Source organism: Onychostoma macrolepis, chromosome 11 (assembly GCF_012432095.1).
Source record: "Onychostoma macrolepis isolate SWU-2019 chromosome 11, ASM1243209v1, whole genome shotgun sequence".
Lineage (NCBI taxonomy): Eukaryota > Metazoa > Chordata > Actinopteri > Cypriniformes > Cyprinidae > Onychostoma > Onychostoma macrolepis.
In genome coordinates this window covers 1242283-1264777 of record NC_081165.1, presented here as the reverse complement: position 1 = coordinate 1264777, position 22495 = coordinate 1242283, and positions in this window count along the sequence as shown.

The following is a 22495-nucleotide window of genomic DNA, read 5'->3' as shown; positions in this document are numbered from 1 at the left end:
CATACTTGCGTCAGCTAATCATCAGCTATGAGAAAACCTCAAGTCATGTCGAAGGAATGATGTTTGGTGGATGTAACTTTACCTAGAACTTAGAGTAAGAAATTTTGTCTTAGGTTGTCAAACCAAGATAATAACTTCTATTGTAAAGGAATATTCTGGGTTCAGTACAAGTTAACTTTGATCGACAGCATTTGTGGTATAATGTTGATTATCACAAACGCATGGTTGACTTCCTTACTAACTTCTTATCTTTAAAGTAATAACCAGCTTTACAGCTTTGTTGACATGACAATGAATGAAAGGCCATAAAATGATTGTAAATATGATTTAAACAACTTATAAAGTATGAATAATAATAATGTTTTAAATGATAAATGAATGTAACTTTTCTAAAAATTATTAGCTTCATATTTCTGTCAGGGTTTTGGACTCTTTGTTGTTTGTTTTTCCTGACCATTCCCACTAAATTTAGATCTCGTTGCCATAATCACACATTTAAATTTCCTCTACTGAAAGAAATACAGATAGGCTAACAAATAAAAGTGTAGTCTGCACAAAATTGTATTTGTTATTTTATTTGTTATTGTTATGGACGGATTCGGACACAAATGTGATGGGTGAGTATGAGGTGGTTTATTAAAACAGGTTCAGCACACAGGTGAATCGAGAGGTCTTGAGAGGTGAGTAGATGTCTTGTAAACAGCAATACTAGTGAGGATAAGGTGGTGATAACTCTTTTCTTCTTCCAGGAATACAGGTAGACGAGACAGGTTGAATCCAGGGAGTGACACACACACACACACACTTCGTGCTGGGACTTCTGGAGAGAGAGAGGGCGACACAAGGAGGAGGAACACAGGAGGTAAGTTATACAAGGTAAGCGGTCTTAGAATATAGGAAGGATATAGTTCTCTTCGTTTCAGGATGTTGGGATGTCTGAGGCCACGTAGCAATGGCGAGATCGGACAATGAAGTGTGTGTGTGGTGAGCTTTTGTAGTGTGGGTTGATGAGGAGGTGATCAGGTGCAGGTGTGTGTGATTAGAACTCCGGGGATGCGGGCGATCTGGGTTGGCGGTGTGGAACTCCTCGAGTAGAGTTGGGTCTAAGATGTCATCTCTGGCTACCCAAGAGCGTTCCTCAGGGCCGTAGCCCTCCCAGTCCACGAGGTATTCCAATTTACCACCACGACACCGGGATTCCAGGATCTCCTTAACTTGATATACCGCACCTTCGTCTAGGATTTGTGGGAGAGGGGTCTCTTCGTCCAAATCAGGCCCTGTGGTGAGAGGTGGAGAGAAGGGTTTTAGTATTGAGACATGGAACGTGGGGTGAATTCTGTAGTGTTGTGGTAATTCGAGTTTTATGTGACAGGGTTGACACGTTCCAGTATGGTGAAGGGGCCAACGAATCTGGGACTAAGTTTCTTACAGGGCAGGCGCAGACGGATGTCCCTGGTCGACAGCCAGACCTTTTCCCCTGGTTGGTAGTTCAGGTTCTCTGATCTGCGGGCGTCGGCTGTCACTCTTTGTCTGCGCACTGCCTGTTGGAGTTGATGGTGTGCTGCGTCCCAGACTCTCTCGCTCTCCCGGAACCAGTGATCGATGGAAGGGACATTGGATGGTTCACCTGACCAGGGAAACAGGGGAGGCTGGAAACCGAGTACGCACTGGAATGGGGTAAGTCCAGTGGATTGTTGTCGTAAGGAGTTTTGGGCGTACTCGGCCCAGCCTATGAACTGGTTCCAGGAGTTCTGGCGGCTATGGCAGAAGGTTCTCAGGAATCGCCCTATCTCCTGGATTTTGCGTTCGGTCTGCCCATTAGACTGTGGATGATAACCGGATGAGAGACTGATGGTCACACCTAGGAGGGAGAAGAAGGCTTTCCAGACTTGGGAGATGAATTGGGGACCTCTATCGGATACGATGTCTTCGGGGATGCCAAAATATCGAAATACGTGATTGAATAGGAGTTCAGCTGTTTGGAGAGCTGTTGGGAGACCGGTGAGGGGAATGAGACGACAGGACTTGGAGAATCGGTCTATGATGACTAGTATGCATGTATTTCCATTGGATGGTGGTAAGTCGGTGATGAAATCAACTCCTAGGTGTGACCACGGACGTTGAGGTATGGGTAAAGGATGTAGTTTGCCTGCTGGGAGATGACGGGAGCTCTTGGAGATGGCACAGTCCGGGCAGCCTCGCACAAACCTTCTGACGTCCCTGGCCATGTTGGGCCACCAGAAGCGGTCTCGTAGCAGCGAGAGAGTTGCGTTGGCCCCTGGGTGGCCAGTACCAAGTGAGGCGTGGGTGGAGTGGATTAAGGGAGTCCGTTGGTTCCTAGGTACATACTGGTGGTTTGGTGGACAGCCCGGCGGATTGGCGGGAGGTGTGGAGGAGGCGACTGGTGGAGAGGTCCATTGTATTGGACTGGTGATGATAGTTGTTGGGAGGATATTTTCGGGTTCTTGGTCGTCATCTTCGGGAGTATGGATTCTGGATAGGGCATCAGCCTTAATATTCTTGGTTCCGGGTCGGTAGGAGATCGTGAATTGGAAACGAGTGAAGAATAATGCCCATCTGGCCTGTCTGGGATTGAGTCGTTTGGCTTCTCGGATGTATTGCAAGTTTTTATGGTCAGTCAGAACAAGGAAGGGGTGCTTTGCCCCCTCCAACCAGTGCCTCCACTCCTCAAGGGCTAACTTAACCGCCAATAACTCCCGATTCCCGATATCATAATTCCGTTCCACCGGGCTGAGTTTTTTGGAGAAATAGGCGCATGGATGGAGTCTGGGAGGCTTCCCCTGCTGCTGAGAAAGGACGGCTCCTACGCCTGTGGTGGATGCGTCTACTTCAACAATGAACGGTGTTTCGGGGTCTGGGTGCATAAGGAGTGGTGCGTTGGTGAATACTTGTTTGAGATCTTCAAAAGCTTTTTGGGCTTTCGGGTTCCAGGTGAGAATCTTGGTTTTTCCTTTCAACAGGTCGGTGAGTGGGCTGGTGGTGGTGCTATAGTTGGGAATGAATCGACGATAGAAGTTCTTTAATGTTGGTGGGGACTGGCCAGGATGTGACTGCTTCCACCTTCCCCTTGTCCATGCGGACGCCACGATGGTCTATAATGTAACCGAGGAAGTGTACTGAGGGTTGGTGGAAGGTGTATTTTTCGGCTTTGAGATAGAGGTGAAACTGACGGAGTTTGTGGAGGACCTCCGCAACGTGGTGGCGATGGTCGGCCAGGCTCCGGGAGTAGATAAGGATGTCGTCTATGTACACAATAACGAAGCGATTTAGGAACTCCCGGAGCACCTCGTGCATAAAGGCCTGGAAGACTGAGGGGGCGTTGACAAGCCCATACGGCATTACCCGGTATTCGTAGTGACCAGTAGGGGTGATGAAGGCGGTCCTCCACTCATCTCCCTTTCGTATGCGGATGAGGTTGTAGGCGCTGCCGAGGTCCAATTTTGTGAAGATGGTGGAGCTGCGCAGTTGTTCAAGGGCTGCTGGAACAAGAGGAAGGGGATACCGGAATTTGACTGATTTTGTTGAGTTTACGGTAATCAATGCAGGGGCGTAGGCCGCCGTCCTTCTTTGCCACGAAGAAAAAGCTGGAAGCAGCAGGGGAGGTAGATGGTACAATGTATCCTTGGTGTAATGCCTCCTCAATATACTCCTCCATGGCCTTCTGTTCCGGTGGTGAAAGTGGATACATTTTTCCTTGTGGTACTGGCTCACCCGGAAGGAGATCAATCGCACAGTCCCATGGACGATGTGGGGGTAGCTGGGCAGCCCTCTTCGGACAGAAGACGTCACTAAAGTGGGAGTAGCATGAAGGGATGTCGACTGACAGGTTTTCTTGAGGACTTTCTATGGATGTGGTGCCGATAGTTATTTGAGGTCTCTCCTGTTGCCTTGGTTGAGGTAAGTTGGGAAAACAGCGAGGGAAGCATTTCTCACCCCACTTTAGGACCTCTCCTGTCCTCCAAGACAGATGTGGATCGTGCTGCACCAGCCACGGTCGACCCAAAATGATGTCCACTGTCGAACCCTCCAGAACCAGCAATTGAAGGTCTTCCCTGTGTAGTTGCCCAATCTGTAGTTGAACTGGCTCGGTGCATAGATGGATGGTCCTCTTGGTGAGTGATTGGCCCGTTATGGATTGTGCCTCGGGGTGTCGAAAATGGGGATGTGGAGCTGTTGGATGAGTTTCCCCGAGATGAAGTTCCCCGCGGAACCAGAGTCGAGGAGGACGGTGACTGCAAATACATCAGAGCAGGCAGTAAGCAAAGCACGAGTGGAGAGGGGCTTAAGCTTGGGAAGAGGAGCGAGGACAGAACTCACCAAGACCCTTTGTGGTCGCAAGGGACACTCCAACACTCGGTGTCCATCGTCTCCGCAGTAGAGGCACAATCTTTGAGAAATGCGTCGTTGTCGTTCTGTTAGTGGTAAACGGGTAGTATTAGTTTGCATGGGTTCTGGAGGGTCATCCTTCTTTGGTCGGCGAGGTGGAGGAGTAGCGATGGCGATGGCAGGATCCGGAGAACAGGACTGGATGCGATTAGAACAACGAATAGCGAGTTGAATACATTTTTCCAGACCGTAGTTATCGTCGTAGGCACTGAGGTGGAGGCGGAGGCGAGGTTGAGTCCTTGTCGGAAAGCTGTGATGAGTGAAGGTTCGTTCCAACCACTGGCGGCTGCCAGGGTTCGAAATTGTAAGGCGACAGGTGGATGGTGTTGGTACCTTGACGGAGTTGATACAGTTGTTCACCAACAGTGGACTCTCCAGGCGATACGCTAAACACTTCTTTGACGTGATGGATGAAATTGTTGAAGCTGTGGGTAGCGGGTCCAGCCTGGTTCAAAATGGTCTCTGCCCATCTCAGAGCAGGACCGGTGAGTGAGGTGACGATGTATGCAATTTTTGACTGATCTGTGGTGAAAACGTGTGGGTGGAGGTTTATGTTCAAGGTGCTTTGGAGAATGAAGCCATCGCATTCCTCCGCCGAACCAGAGAAGGGCGCTGGTCTGGCCACAGGACTGGCGAAAACGATCGGTGAAGGAGTGCTCGTAGTGGGGTTAGGCGGTGATTGTGGTGGTGGAGCTGGTGGTGCCGTTGGTGCGGGCGGTTGAGATAGCAACTTCTTGAGAGTATCCACCAGCTCTTGAAAGGGGTCCGGCGTGCTCATCCTGTAGTGACGGTGTCGGTACGATCTTCTGTTATGGACGGACTCGGACACAAAGGTGATGGGTGAGTATGAGGTGGTTTATTAAAACAGGTTCAGCACACAGGTGAATCGAGAGGTCTTGAGAGGTGAGTAGATGTCTTGTAAACAGCAATACTAGTGAGGATGATAAGGTGGTGATAACCCTTTTCTTCTTCCAGGAATACAGGTAGACGAGACAGGTTGAATCCAGGGAGTGACACACACACACTTCGTGCTGGGACTTCTGCAGAGAGAGAGGGCGACACAAGGAGGAGGAACACAGGAGGTAAGTTATACAAGGTAAACGGTCTTAGAATATAGGAAGGATATAGTTCTCTTCGTTTCAGGATGTTGGGATGTCTGAGTCCACGTAGCAATGACGAGATCGGACAATGAAGTGTGTGTGTGGTGAGCTTTTGTAGTGTGGGTTGATGAGGAGGTGATCAGGTGCAGGTGTGTGTGATTAGAACTCCGGGGATGTGGAACGTTGTGATTGGTGGAGTGAAGGGCCTGACTGGTCTGTGACAGTTATTTTATTTAAACGAATTTGTTTAACATTTTGCTGCCAACACAGTAGAAAAAAAAAAGTGTCACAGAGAAGATAAAAATGTACAAAAATTGTATTCCTTATTTTTATTCGTCTTGTCAGGATACAATTTGTTTAACCTTTACAGCACAATAGGAACAAGTGTCGCAGAGGGGGAAAAAAATTTAGGTTGTACAAAAATGGCCTATTCGTCTTGTCAAAATACTAAATTCGTTTAACATCTTGCTGTAAACACAGTAGCCTAGGAAAAGTGTCATGGAAGAAAAATAAATAAATAAATAAATCAATTCGACATCTGTCATTTAAAATAGGCTAAGCAAAATATAAAAAAAAAACGAGTTGAGTGTTCTTCAAGGACACACTTTGCTCCATCTTTATTCTGCTCTGTCACTCATCGACAACCTGCCTGTTCTGTCTGCGGGCCGCATATTCACCACTGGTAGGCTAGCCTGCTCTGAGCATCGTTATGCACATGCTGTGCACAGATCTCACAAATAAAATGAAGCACTGGTTCATGCGTGCAGCGCGTGCATAACAGTCGAGTGCAGGCTGTACCGGTGCTTGAATAAAGCGCAGATATGCTGTTCTGAAAAGAAGTCGGGAACGGTATATTGTTAGACCGCCCGCTTCCGTTCAAATTGTTTTATTCGGGAATTTAATCCCGCGTCGCAAGAAATCTGGTCGGGTGCAGACCTCTACGCAGGGCCCTATAGTTTTTCTAAGGATTATTATTATTACTATTTTTATTTATTTTAATTTTTTTATTGCGACTATCCAGGGGTTTTGGGGGGCCTTAACGTGCTCAAAAACTCTTGAAAAGAGGATAACGTGACCCTTCGGCGGCAATGCACGCATAGTCCTTCGCTCTGCTCACTTTGTCAGAAATTGTATATATCCTGTCAGTAAATTTTGAACCACTCTTTATTTAGCTCACTATGAGAACCCCAGCAGTCAAGGACAGCCAGAAAAGAGAGAGTGGACAATCGCCAATAAAGAAACAATTCAAAGATTCCACCATCTCCAGAGAGGATCTCGACGCTGCTATAGCTAACGGTATCAAGCTAGCGGTTAAAGAGCAACAAAGTACTCTCGATTCGGTAGTTGTTTCGACTGTACGAGAAGCGATAGACTCTGTACTGACCACAACACTCCGTGATCTACATTTGGATATACAGACGACCAACAATTCTGTAAAAGAGCTAAAAGCAGAAGTTGAAAAGCTAGCCATCACGGCGAAACAGACATGTGACCGGGTTGATTCTGTTCAAGCAGCTGCACGTGAGGATAGGAGGACACTCACAAACTTAAGAAGTCAGCTTGAGCAACTCACAGAAAAAATGACGAACACTGAAGATAGGAGCAGGATAAATAACGTGCGCCTGGTGGGGTTGCCGGAGGGGGCGGAAGGCTCTGATGCAGCTGGCTTCCTCAGAGCTAATCTTTCCAAGTGGATCCCTTCACTGAAAGGCCGTGACATCAAGATTGACCAGGCCCATCATGTGTATGACGGAAGGAAAACTCAGATCGGCCGCGTCTCTCATCTTCCATGTACTGAGATGGCATGACAGATTGGTGATCCTGAAAGGTGCTCGGCAGGCATATCCGGTGAAGTATACGCAGGACAATGCCACGCTACAATTTTTTCCCGACTTTAGTCCAGCCACAGCTACCAAGAGAAAGAGCTTTAATCCAGACTTGAAGAAGATGACAACACTTGCTCTCCAGCTCTTTCTCACCTATCCGGCGGTAATTAAACTACGGCACAAAGATGAGCAGATGATGTTCGACTCTCCCCAAAAGGCAGAGGATTTTGTTACTTCACTGTCACTGAAGACATATTCTGCAGCTCTACAAAGCAGCGGGAAGGCATTGGCTACCGTCTCCATCCTCTCAGCTCAACGAGGGAAAATTAACGATGAGGTCTGTGGTGATCCTAACTGTCCTGAAGAGGACAATAACAAGGTATCCATGTACACTTGTTCATTTCTTTTTGGAATCTTGCCATCAAGGAATATTGAATCAATATTTTCTTTATTATTATTATTATTATTATTCTTCGGGCTGATGGAGAACAGGTTCAATCACTCTCAGTAATGTGCGGTCTGCTTTGGTTTTTATACACAGTAGTTTGTCGTTCCTTGTTTTTGCTTTTTTCTATGCTCTTCAACAGACTTCAATACTTTTATTTATTCTTATTTTCTTTTAAAATAACTATGCATTTAGGTGGATTGGTATCTAGGAGACATACTAATGTTTACATGTCACTGGCAGTATGGCATTGCTTTTGTTTCTCTTCACTTAGACAGAATCTTGGCATTGCGAGCACACAATGCATGTTCTGAATATCTTATCATTGAATGTGAATGGCCTAAATTCTCCTATTAAGCATACCCGGATATTAGAATATCTGCACCATAAATCAATTTCATGTGCCCTGATACAAGAGTCTCAGTTAAAACAATGCTATGTGGCACGTTTTCAGAAAAAGTATTACAAACTGGCAGCCTTCTCTTGTGCCCCTAATAAAACGGAGCACACGCAGATAATTAACACGGCCAATTCATCATCAGTAATCACACCATCTATCCAATCAGCACGAGAGAGAACCCCTATAAATAATCAAGCAGTCATCTTCATCATCTCTAGTCTTTCAGCATTCGGTTCGCTCCTTTGCCATTATATCACAGACCCAATTTTTCCCCATCCAAACACGAGTCCTATACCCGAGATTTTTGGATCTTCTGGAGCAATCCGCCAGCCCCAGGATCACTCCTTCTCCGCCAGTCATCGCCGCCGAGCCCCAGGCTCCATCGTGGCCGCCGCTCTGCTCGACCTGCCACATGATTTACCCGAAGCCGAGGCTTAACCTCGTCTCCACTGCCGAAACTTTACACTTCCCCGGCATTCCTTGTATCATTCGCAAGTGCTTAGAATACAGACTGAAATCACTCAAACTTTCTATTTTTCACCAGCATTTTACCTGTATTTAATTAACTCATTGCATTTCGATAAATGGATAGATAAGTCGGATAAGATTAATTTTTGTTTCGTAGTTAAGATCAACATTGGAAGAGAAGTTTCACTGTTGATCACAGTGGACCAACAGTAAATGATTAACAATCATAAGTTAAAACTTATGACGTATCATAAATAAACAATTATTGAACAACCTGCAACTTAATTCATATCTGAAGTGCATACTGCTGGGCACCTCTCAAAGTATCTTAACGTCACCAGTCGATGTGCCGCTTGGCTGGCTAGCTGTTTCAATACTTTCTTCCTTTGTGGTTAAGAGAAAAATGCATGTCTTTTATCATTTTTATTACTTTAAAGGTTGCCAAATAATTTTTTTAAATGGCTACATTTGTTGATAGTTGCTTTGAAAAACAAGTCGCTAGGGTAGTCTGAGAAATTGCTAAATCTAGTAACAAAATTGCTAAGTTGGCAACACTGCAGGCTACCCTGACATTTCAGCATATCTCACCAAAGTCACAAACCACTCCCCTTTTTTCCAAAGTCTACTGCTACAGCAGCAGAAGCCAGCGTGTGGCTTGCTCCGCTTACAATGCAGGCCCTCACATCTCAGACTCTCCTTCTACTTCCCCTAACTCCTTTCCTTTTCAGCGGCCTCCAGCTCCCTTAACAGACACTAGCACGAGACTGTCTCTGCTAGCAGTGCAACCTGCACAGGCTCTAGATTTTTTTTCCCCGAATGTCACAAACCCTGTGGCCTGCAGCTGAAGCACCACCATGGTTGACCCACCATAGCCATCCCTTTTAACACCACCAAATCCACCCATAGCGGCCCATCTCCACTTCAACCATCCCAGCAGCACCCCACTCCCGCAGGAGCCTTATTTGGAGGAGCTTTGCAAATTTTGGGGGGTTATCAACGCACCTCTCTAGCTGCTGTCCCACGCTTATTTGCATTTTGGGGGGAAAGCTTTGGGTCCCGGCTAAATACCGAGCTCAGACCCCTCTCCCCAGACAGGGGGAATACCCTGGGCTCGGGAGTAATTACCGAACTCGAAGCCCTCTCCCTGGACAGCACTCCAAATTCACATAACCTTTACTCAGTTTATTATATGTTAATGTGAACTCGTGAAACGCTGTAAAATACATAATGACAGGTTAGCACTGGTCTCCATTTACTGCCTAAATGAGACAGACAGTGCATTTTTCAAGGATATTTCCAATATATTACTTGAGTAGATTGATTGTCCTTTAGTGATGGGTGGTGATTTTAATGCTGTTTTAAATCCTGCACTGGATAAATCTCATCCTGATACTACAACTAACCCATCCTCTAAGTTATTTAATAAATTTATCACTGAACTTAATGTACGCGATCTTTGGAGAGTCCAGAATACTATATCTAAGGACTTTTTTTTTTTTTCTAAAAAGGGTGGAACGTCTGATGGGAGGACCTTTCAAATTTTGTAACAACACACCCTTATGGCACAACTTTAGTTTGTTATGTTGAAATCGGTCATTTGTCCAGCCCTCTTGGTCTACATTGGGAAGAAACACATGCGGTGACTTATATGATAACCAGGGACTCTGCTCACTTCAAGAACTAAGAACTAAGTTTTGTTTACCAGCATCATCATATTTTGTCTTTTTTCAGTTACGTTCTGCTCTCAAGGCCTATGGAGTTCTCTGGGCATCCCCTATTTTCTCTCATCCTATATGGGATTGAATCGCACCACCCTCTGGTCGGCCATCTGTTTCTTTAATATAGTAAACTTGATCACACTGCAAAGTCTCTTTCTGTTAAATCTATCTGGAATTGTGAATTAACAGATGATTTATCGGTCGACTGGGAGAGGGTGTGGTCTAATCTAATCTTAAATTTCTAAAAACTTGGTTCATCGTCTTATCCATTTCAAAGTCATCCATTGAGCATACATAACTCCTTACAAGAGGTTTAAAATGAAACTGCAATCAACCTATAACGGTCATGTCTGTAACACTATATAAGCAGTTACTTTTCTCCACATGTTTTGGGAATGTTCAATTGTTGTTGGTCTGTGGATTCTGTTTTGTCCTTTTTGCTGCAAAATTTAAATTTAAATTGTCATGGTGTGTCTGTTGGTTTCCCCCTCCCTGTTGTTTGTTTGTGTGGATGTTGTTTTGTTGATTTAAAAAATAAATAAATACAAAGTTGATCACACACACACACACAAAAAAAAAAACCTCGGGCATGGTACAGGGGCTCTACGGCGCCCCCTGGAACACAGTCAGAAAACTTGATGTATAGCTCACACATACTTGCATGTATTCATATGAAACTTGGTACACATATAGATCTCATTGAGCCGAACAACTCACGCTGAATGTCATAGGCTCCGCCCAACAAGAAGTCAGCTATTTAGGGCTGTTTAAAAAGCACATGCTCTGGAATTTGATATACTCCTCTGAGGAATTCAAACCAGTTGCCACCAAACTCAGTGAACATAATCTCAAGACACTGGGGATGCTAAATTGGGAAGGGATTTTTGATATCTCGAATGGTTTGCCCGTGGCGAGGCGATGAAGTTATGGCGAGAAATGAGAAACAGGAAGTGTCTAATAACATCCACATACATTATTTGATTTTGATCAAATTTCAGTTGTTTGTTCGTTGTATGATGCCGATCGCATAGATGTGACTATTAGGAGTCAAAGTTATAGCGCCACCAACTGGAAGCAGGAAGTGTGTCATTTTCAAAATGCTTTGAATTCAGCATCTTATATTTACCCAATTTGCTTCAAACTTCATCAGAATAATGTCAAAACACGGCCAATGTAAAACTGTTGAGGGGATATTGATATCTAAAATATTGTTATCATGGCAACGTGTCAAACTTGAGTATTCTTTTCTGGTGATTTTGAGGCAGATAACATGCTTAAAATCCCATGAAACTCAACACACATATCAGTATTAATGATAGATAGACACTGGCAAAAGCTCATAAAAGGGCATGGAAGAGGAACTCTATAGCACCACCTTTTGACAAAACTTGGGGGGTTAGTTTTAGCTACAGTCACCAAACTTGGTACATACAGTGGGTACGGAAAGTATTCAGACCCCCTTAAATTTTTCACTCTTTTTTATATTGCAGCCATTTGCTAAAATCATTTAAGTTCATTTTTTTCCTCATTAATGTACACACAGCACCCCATATTGACAGAAAAACACAGAATTGTTGACATTTTTGCAGATTTATTAAAAAAGAAAAACTGAAATAGCACATGGTCCTAAGTATTCAGACCCTTTGCTCAGAATTTAGTAGAAGCACCCTTTTGATCTAATACAGCCATGAGTCTTTTTGGGAATGATGCAACAAGTTTTTCACACCTGGATTTGGGGATCCTCTGCCATTCCTCTTTGCAGATCCTCTCCAGTTCTGTCAGGTTGGATGGTAAACGTTGGTGGACAGCCATTTTTAGGTCTCTCCAGAGATGCTCAATTGGGTTTAAGTCAGGGCTCTGGCTGGGCCATTCAAGAACAGTCACAGAGTTGTTGTGAAGCCACTCCTTCGTTATTTTAGCTGTGTGCTTAGGGTCATTGTCTTGTTGGAAGGTAAACCTTCGGCCCAGTCTGAAGTCCTGAGCACTCTGGAGAAGGTTTTCTTCCAGGTATCCCTGTACTTGGCCGCATTCATCTTTCCCTCGATTGCAACCAGTCGTCCTGTCCCTGCAGCTGAAAAACACCCCCACAGCATGATGCTGCCACCACCATGCTTCACTGTTGGGACTGTATTGGACAGGTGATGAGCAGTGCCTGGTTTTCTCCACACATACCGCTTAGAATTAAGACCAAAAAGTTCTATATTGGTCTCATCAGACCAGAGAATCTTATTTCTCACCATCTTGGAGTCCTCCATGCGGACTTTCATGTGTCTTGCACTGAGGAGAGGCTTCCGTCGGGCCACTCTGCCATAAAGCCCCGACTGGTGGAGGGCTGCAGTGATGGTTGACTTTCTACAACTTTCTCCCATCTCCCGACTGCATCTCTGGAGCTCAGCCACAGTGATCTTTGGGTTCTTCTTTACCTCTCTCACCAAGGCTCTTCTCCCCCGATAGCTCAGTTTGGTCGGACGGCCAGCTCTAGGAAGGGTTCTGGTCGTCCCAAACATCTTCCATTTAAGGATTATGGAGGCCACTGTGCTCTTAGGAACCTTAAGTGCAGCAGACATTTTTTTGTAACCATGGCCAGATCTGTGCCTTGCCACAATTCTGTCTCTGAGCTCTTCAGGCAGTTCCTTTGACCTCATGACATGCACTGTGAGCTGTAAGGTCTTATATAGACAGGTGTGTGGCTTTCCTAATCAAGTCCAATCAGTATAATCAAACACAGCTGGACTCAAATGAAGGTGTAGAACCATCTCAAGGATGATCAGAAGAAATGGACAGCACCTGAGTTAAATATATGAGTGTCACAGCAAAGGGTCTGAATACTTAGGACCATGTGATATTTCAGTTTTTCTTTTTTAATAAATCTGCAAAAATGTCTTTTTTGCAGATTTATCTTTTTTGCAGAAAACACAAAAATGTGTTTTTCTGTCAATATGGGGTGTTGTGTGTACATTAATGAGGAAAAAAAATGAACTTAAATGATTTTAGAAAATGACTGCAATATAACAAAGAGTGAAAAATTTAAGGGGGTCTGAATACTTTCCGTACCCACTGTATATTGTTCTTATCAAGCAGGACAACTTTCTAATTTACAGTCATTAGCTACGACCAACAGGAAGTCGGCTATTTTGATTTGATGGATTTTTTCAAAAATATGGCTGAGAATTAATGCATACTCCTCAGAGGATAATTACACTATACACGCCAAACTTTGTCTACATGATGCCAAAACATTGAAGAACTTAAATTGCAGACGGATTTTGGATAGTTTGAACAGTGTTTCCATGGTGATTTATTAAATTAACAGTAAAAAAGGAAACAATAATTGTCTTATATTTTTTTAAAGTGCATTATGCAAACTCTTCAAAACCTTTTACTTACAGAGAAACAGTCATTCTGAGGAAACATGTTTAGTTTAAAAAATGTATCATGCTCAGGGGCCTCAAAAAATTTAAACTATCACTGATAATAGGTAAAAAGTGAAGACTGTGATACCAAGAATGAACACCTGATGGAGTCGTTACCTTAATCCTGATGAGCTACCTGATCTGCATCTCTGTGTATAAGAATAAAAAATAATGCATAGAATCAGTTGAAATGTTCTGTACTGTCAGTATACTTTTACATAATTATTGTAGAAATGCCTATAGAGCATTAAAATCATTTTTAAAAATCTTTAAAGGAAAAATCATTACAACTTTTATGTATCCTAGCCTCTCACTGATAGGATAAGAAATATTTTAAGTCTGACCCTTTACTGCTCAGTTCAATTAAATAGAATAAGAAACATATACATAAAATAAGTTAATATGTATTTTACTGCTAATATAGTTTTATATAACTGTTTCACAAATGCTTATAGATAATTACAATTTTATAATGGTTATAGATCATAAAACTGTTGGCAAAAATTTCCAATAAGGTCATTATTTTTTATTTTTTTTATTTTTTTTAATAGTTACAGATCATAAAAAGTGTTGGCAACAATTTACAATAAGGTCTCTTTGATTAACATTAGTTAATGCATTAACTAACATGAACTAAAAAGGAACAATATATTTTTAAATAATTGATTAATCTTTTTTAATGTTAGTTAATACTAACATTAAACATATTCACTTTATGTTAATTCACAGTACATGAACTAATGTTAAGATAAAACTTTAAATTTTAATAATGTATTAATAATTTTTAACTTAACATTAATAAATGTTATATAATTATTGTTCATGTTAAGTTGTATTGTTCAATAATATAGTTTTTAACATTAGTTAATTCAAAACTAACTAAGTATGAACAACATATTTTTACTGTATTTATTTGTGTTAGTAAAACATTGTTTATGTTAGTTCATGGTACAGTAACTGATGTACATTAACTAGATATTTTCATTAATAATGTAGTACCGGTAGTCAATTTTGAACAATTTTAACTAAGATTCACAAATGCTATAAAAATGTTGTTCATGTTAACTTATATAATGTTAAAAACTAAAACCTTATTGAAAAGTGTTACAAAAGTTTTATATATTGTTCTCTTTGTGTGTGTGTGTGTGTGTGTGTGAGAGAGAGAGAGAAAGAGAGAGAGTTAGGGAACAAACAAACAGAAATTTTCTCTCGATGAGTTAGACAAGGTTGCCCATTGAGCCCCACTCTGTTTAACATTTATATAAATGAATTAGCCAAAGAATTAAACAATTCGACTGCCCCCGGCCCAACCCTAACTGAATCAGAAATCAAATGTCTCCTCTTTGCAGATGATTTAGTCATTCTGTCAAAAACAAAAGAGGAACTACAACAGCTCCTTGACATCATAGAGACATTCAGTCAAACATGGGCTCTTAAAATGAATCTAAAATAAATAAATAAATGAATAATGATTTTTCAAAAGAGACCAAGGTGTAAGGAAAATAAATACACATTCAGAGCAGGAAACCAGGTCCTCTAACACACCCATGAATACACCTATCTGGGACTAAAAATCAGCTCAACAGGAAACTTCAATCTGACTGTAAATGCAGTGAAAGCAAAGGCACGGAGAGTCTTCTACATGATCAAAAATACAATTCAGTATGAAATTCCAATTCAAACCTGGCTAAAAATCCTAAAAGCAATAATCAAACCAATTGCACTATATGGCAGTGAGATATGGGGACCTCTAAAAACCCAAGATTTCTCTAAATGGGAAAAAGAAGAAATTGAAATAATGCACACCCAAATTTGTAAAAACATCTTAAAAGTTAACAGAGTAACCCCAAACAACTTGTGCAGAGCTGAATTAGGACAATACCCACTATTAATTAATATTCAAAAGAGAGCTGTGAAATTCCACCAGCACCTGAAATGCAGTGATCCAAGCTCTTATCAGGCTGAAGCCCTTCAGGAGCAGAACCTGCAGAAGAGTGCACTTTTACAGCTGGTTCTCAAACTACACCCAAACCAGCACTGCACAGTCCGGCCCAGCCAAATCACACAGTTACAAAAACAAAACTACACTGCCTATTGGAAAGATGCCACTAAAATACAAAAGAAGATGGAGCTGTATTTACACCTGAAAATAGACTACAAACCAGCAGAATACCTGAGCTGTGTATTAAGAAAGACACTAACGAAGTACAGACTAAGTGATCACTGTCTGGCTATAGAGAGAGGACGGCACAGACAAAGATGCCAGCCATGAGAACAGAGATTGTGTTCACTGTGCTCGCAGAAAGAGGTGGAGACAGAGGAACATTTCTTACTGCACTGTGATTACTATCACAACATAAGAGCTGCATATTTCCCCAAATTCCAACAAATTAAACCAAATTTTATGGCATTACAAAATGCAGAAAAATTAAGTCACATTTTAGGGGAAAATTCCAAAATGATCACAACAGCACTTCTAATAATTATTTATTTATTTTATTTATTTTAACAATGTCTTAAATATTTTTCTTGTTTTTGGAAAAAAAAAAAGTATACATGTACATATTTACTTAATTATTTTACAGATCTATTCTTGTTCTATGTATTATATAATTGCTTGTTCCTTATTCATGTAATGGACAATGCTTTGGCAATACTGTGCAAGTCATGCCAATAAAGCTCATTTGAATTTGAATTTGAGAGAGAGCGAGAGAGAGAGAGAGAGAGAGAGAGACTAACATTAATAAATGCTATATTATTATTGTTCATGTTAATTAATATAATGTTATTAACTGAAACCTTATTGAAATTGTTACCAAAGTTTAATATATTGTTGTGTGTGTCTTGATGGTTCGGATGAACCCTTTCAATGCTGTATCTCTTAAATACAAACTGCTAGAGCGTTACTGTAATGCAGTTTTCCTGATGCCACCGAGGTGGAGTTTGCACTAATGGCTTGGGCCCGCCATCGCTGCTTACAGCTATATTTAGCCTGTGTCCCAATGTGCATACTATCCATCCTAAATTCTATGTGACATTAGTAATTAATAATTTTCAAGGGAATGCAAGTACAATGCCTGGTAGAAGGGCACAAAGACTTGCAAATTACATAATTTCAGCAAAGATGGGGTGACACAAAATGCTGAGGCATATCAGAGGAAGATGTACAGGTCTGATGTATGGAAGATTCAAACTGCATATGACAGGCGTAATGCACCACGTGTGTTTACCCTCACAAGGTCTTAATTAAAGCGATAAAGCTCTGATTAAAAGACAGCTGGCTTTTTATGTGGCACGTTTGGAGTAGATGTTGGTCATTAACTGTCTCTATTTCTATCTCTATCTCCTCTCTCTCTTTCTCTCTTTTATCTAGAGAAGTATCAATGCCTAGCAAGTACCAATATCAATACAATTTTTCTTTGTTTGATGACTGAAGGACACAAACACAAAGGCATCAGATGTTTGAAAAGACCACACACACACACACACATCCTGGGATTTCAAAATAGACTGATTTGAAACTGTGTGACACAGTATGGACTGGACAAAATAAATAAATAAAAAATAAAACTTATATCAAGCTGCAGGCATCTCCTATAAACTTTGATTTGTTCATTACAGATCTGTTGAATTTCACCTTGAAAGCAAACATGAGAAAAACGTCACAGTTCACGGTGATAAGTGAATTTGATATCTTTTTTTTTTAAGAATCACCTGCAATCATGATCCTTTAGAGAAAAAGATAAATGTTTGCAAATGTGTGACTGCGGAAACATCATTAAAATGTTTTCTCTAAGTGGAAAGTTTGCAGATAAAGCCTCTAATCTCAGAGGACACACAGTTGCTCCATCACGGGCAGTACTGAAAAACTCACTGAAGAGAATAAGTAGGAAAAATGCAAACTGCTACATGATCCCAATATTGCACACGAAGATAACTCCAAGAATGATCACCAAGGCAACTAATTACCATCCGCTCAGAGATAGATTTATGCTTGCTGTTTTAATTGCTGCCGAGCGTTTTAATGAGTGTCTCAACAATGAATAAATAAATCCTGACAAGAGAAGGAACAATATTAATTTATTCTCATTCACCGGTCTCAGATTCATTTAGTCCACATAGAAGCTTGTGGAAACCCCTGCTGTTATAGACACTGTGTCGTTAAACTAGATGAGGAACCTTTAATGTTTTGCTGTAACTCACATAAGATGAACTGCACCCATTACGGACCAAATGTTCGTGGGAAATTATCTCGGGACAAGATTTTGGCTGATGCTTGTGAAAACAGTACAAAAAACCTATTATAGACTTTATAAGAAAACTTCAGCCTAAAATATGTGCAGAAAAAAGTGAACTTTCAACATCTGCCTGATGTTCTGCTTTCAGTGTGAATGGTAAGAAACAATCGTTCATTAAATTAACTTCATCACGAAATCACATTTTGAGGAAAGCAAACATTAGTTGTCAGTGTACACTGAAATGTGGTGCATAAAGACACTTCACACGTGTTTGACTTCAGTGATAAAAAACATAATTTGTTTACACGTCAAACCTGCCATGATATGTTTTGACAAAAATGTTGACTTAAATATTTATTAAAAAGACTTAGAACATGACACATCATGGGTTTTCAGATATTTTGATTCAAAGATGATCCTGTGGCAAAGAACCCTCTTCATAAAATGTTGGCCACTATATGTTGTTGTTTACAAAACAACATAGGCTCATTGGAAATATGTGCCTCTACCTACATTTCTGCAAAACTGAAATAAAAACAAGGTACCTATACATGCGAATCACTGCATTTTCCAGTTGAAATTAACACTAGAAGCAGTTTTTATTCCTTTTTACACAAAGTATCATTTACAGGTCCACAGTTTCGATAAATAAAACCTAATTTCTGCATAATTACTTGAGCAATATTATGTTATGAATTCAAAATTTTAACATGCTGCGAGATTTGAAAACCGATACTTTTGAACGTGTTGTCACATATCCAGCTTCATATGCGTGAATTTTCTAACTCAGCAGGTTTACTTGGTAGCTCACCTGAAGACGTTGATGAGTGATGAAGAGCTCCGGTTCGAACCCCCGTGAAACTACGGTTCGAACAAAACAGCTCAAATCCACATAAATAAGTTAAAATAGCATGGCTGCATCAACAAATGCATTTTTATATCACTTTTGCATTTGTTAACACGATCGATTAGGTGTTGGGTTGGGTTTGGTGTAGGGGATATTTCCAACACGATAAGAGTATTAACTTTTAGTGACACTACTCGGATATTTGAATTATGAACCACCGCAATACTTACCTGAAGCAACATAATACAAACACAGCAATATGTGCTTATATCGACGTAACAAATAAATGCCAGGGTAACGTACTGAGCCTGCGTTTTATCGCCACTCACTGGACTTTGAAATTGCCTCAAAACATGCAGTAAGGTACATAATAACGAGGCACGTATAAGGAGAATTGGTGATGAAGCAATTTCACAATCAATTACAAAGAAAGACAAGTAAAACTGTTTTTTTTTGTTTTTGTTTTTTTATGTAGAATTTTTAAGAAACTGATAAAAATCTGGAATTTACAAAATTCTAATTGTAATTGCATGCATATTTATATATAGTAAATATAAAAATATCCATTTATTTATTTATTATTATTTTTATTTACATTTATTTATTTATCCAGTCTGCATTCACCATTTCATTATATGGAAAACAACTACTGAACACCTCCTCTTTTTTCTTTCACAGAAGAAAGAAAATCATACAGGTTTTGAATAACATGAGGGAGAGTAAAGGATGACGGTGTTACGGAGTGATCAGAACATGAGACGTGCGGATCCATCTGCAGGGCTTTATTCATAGACATGGTCATACACAGGCAGGGTCGAAAAATGGCATATAGAGGGCAAGTCACAAGAGCAGTCCAGTAAACACGCGTGGGTCGATCGACGGCAGACGTAATCCAGGGGGCAAAACAAAGAGAGATAATCCAGGTACACAAGCAAAGGTCCAGGCAGGAGCAAACAGAGTCCAAACGACAAGACAAAGGGGAAATCCGAAATGCACAGGTAAAAATCAGAACACAGGAAAACAGGCAAGGCAAGACTATGACAAAACTATGGCAGTAGAACTGGTTCCGTAGAGTAGCTATTGCTAAACAATACTCGGCAACTTGAGCAGAATCTGAGTGGGTGTTACTGTATATAGTGTGTGCAATAGCTTTCAGGTGAGCGTGTGATTGGTTACAGCTGTGTGTGCTCAGTGCAATGGATGATGGGAAACAGTCAGTGTGGTGTGAAAGTCAATATGATAGGAGGGCGACCTCTGGTGGTAATCAGACGGAAAGCCAAGGACCAGATTCGTGACAGACAGGATTTTCATTTGAACTGGATGGACTATTAATTTAAAATGTTTCTGAACACAATCTAAAAGAAATCACAGAGGCTTATCCTCAATATTTTGAAATACAACAAGAAATACACGCAATATTGTATTACACAAGATTTCTCAGCAATATTTGTCTAGTCTGCTGATCTAAAACACTCTTTTAGCTTACGTAACTTATGAATATTCTCACACTGCTGCATCTGGAGGCAGGAAAATGGATCATCCCTCTGATATTTCTGTAAAATGTTTTAGAGACCGGCCTCCCAATAGTGTCTCAGCTCCTCGTCGCCTGAGGGGACGGCCCTATGTGTGAGGGATGAGTGAGCATTTGCTGCACGCTAAAATGGCTTTTATGCTACAATCTGTGTTTTTAATTGCCCTTGCGCTGAAGACCCGGGGGCCTGGGAGAATTCACCCTGACTTTTATCTAATGTCCCATTAGAGCTAATGAACCTGCCGTTAACAGAGAGACAGCATACTGTGAAATCGCCTCCACCTCCAACCCCGCAGCTCACACCGGTAACATCCGGAACATGTGCTTATCTGCCAGCAGACGTACTGTCCATCTGAGCCTCTGCTAACTGTGTGAATTATAGCCTCAAAGAAGGGGAGGATGAGGGGAGAATATGGGGAGAATACAGTAGGTGGCAAGGCACAGTTCCTTAATGTGTTTCTGGGGGAACCTTGAGGGTGGTAGATTTTAGAACACACCAAGGCCTATTACACATTTTAAATACATTTTAATCAACTTTATGTACAAAAGTAATTAAGTGATGACTTCACAGCACACAGGAGAGCCTGTGCTATTTCACTTTAAGGAAGAAAGTATTGTTCATTATCACTTGTACTTCTTATACTGCTATGTGCAATTATATGTGTGAATACTGTATGTAGAAAATATCAAATATAATTATATGTACTAATTATTTGGTCAAAAATAAAAAAATACAGTAGATATTGTGAAATTTAATTGAGATTTAAAATATCAGTTTTCTATGTAAATAAACTGTAAAATGTAATTTATTTCTTGATGCAAAGCATATATGTATATACATAAATACAGCATGCATTTTGATTTATATCTATTACAGTAGGTCCATTTGTCTGTTCCGTAAGTTTGTGCACATACACACTGAAAAAAAAAAAAAAAAAACTGAGTACCACCCTTTAGCACTAATGGATAGCTGGATGAGCTAACCATGACCTTTGCACTCTCTTAAAACTTTTGGTGTCATTTAAACCCCTAAACCGGCCACAGTGCCAATACTGGAGACATGCTTTCCTGTCTAATGAGGAAACTCTTCTGCTATTGCATAATCCATTAAGAGGTGCCTCTGACCTGAAACTACATCTCCCACGCTCCTTTGCTCTTTTCTGTCCCACAGAGGTCAGGGCTATGTGGGTGTTAACACCACAACAAAAGACAGAAGCTAGTGTAGATAACAAGCAGAATTTAATAGAAATGCATTGCTTTTCTCTGACAGCTGAGCAACAGAAATCCATGTGTTATGAGGGTCAATGACAAATAAGAGTGCTCATGATAAAGAAAAAAAAAAAAAAATCTTGTTTACTTTCTTAGAAATGCACTGTAGACTTTCTATCTTTTAGTCTATCTTTTATCTTTTCTATCTTTTAGACTTTTATATCTAGACTTTCTTATAAATGCACTCTTATGTTTCTTTTTTTTTTCTTCTTACATTAGTTTTACACGGTTGTGAAATTTTCTATAATTGTAGCTAATTCCTGATTATTTGACACAAATTGTAGTTAACATATTAGTAACACAATCCATTACATTACTCACTTTAGGTAATCAGACTACTTTTTGATTAATTTTAGATTTCTTGGGGCCGTTTATCACATTTATTTAAATATTTTACCATATACTGTTAGAGACTGCTAGAGATCGCCAAACAGTCAATCCAATTAATAATCCATATGACAGGACTTTGTGAGGTGGGTGATTTTATTTTTCAAGTGCAGGGGTGAAATCCAAACAAATGAATGGAAAATAATAATGGAAAATAAACACTGAAACCAAAAACAGAAAACAAAACTGCACCACATCTACAGCACTAGTACTCACTGCAATTATGAAGTCATTAAAAAGGCCAAAGCCACACGTACCACTCACACACAACTCTCCTATTGAGCTCTGGTAGCCATTTTATAGTCATAGCTCCTCCCCTTCCTGGATCATACCAAAAATTGTCAAGTTAAATCATTTCTATGCTATTCCAATACACAAAAACATAATACTGTACTGGACCATAATACTGGTATTATTATCATCATGCCACTTTGGCTATATGGGGG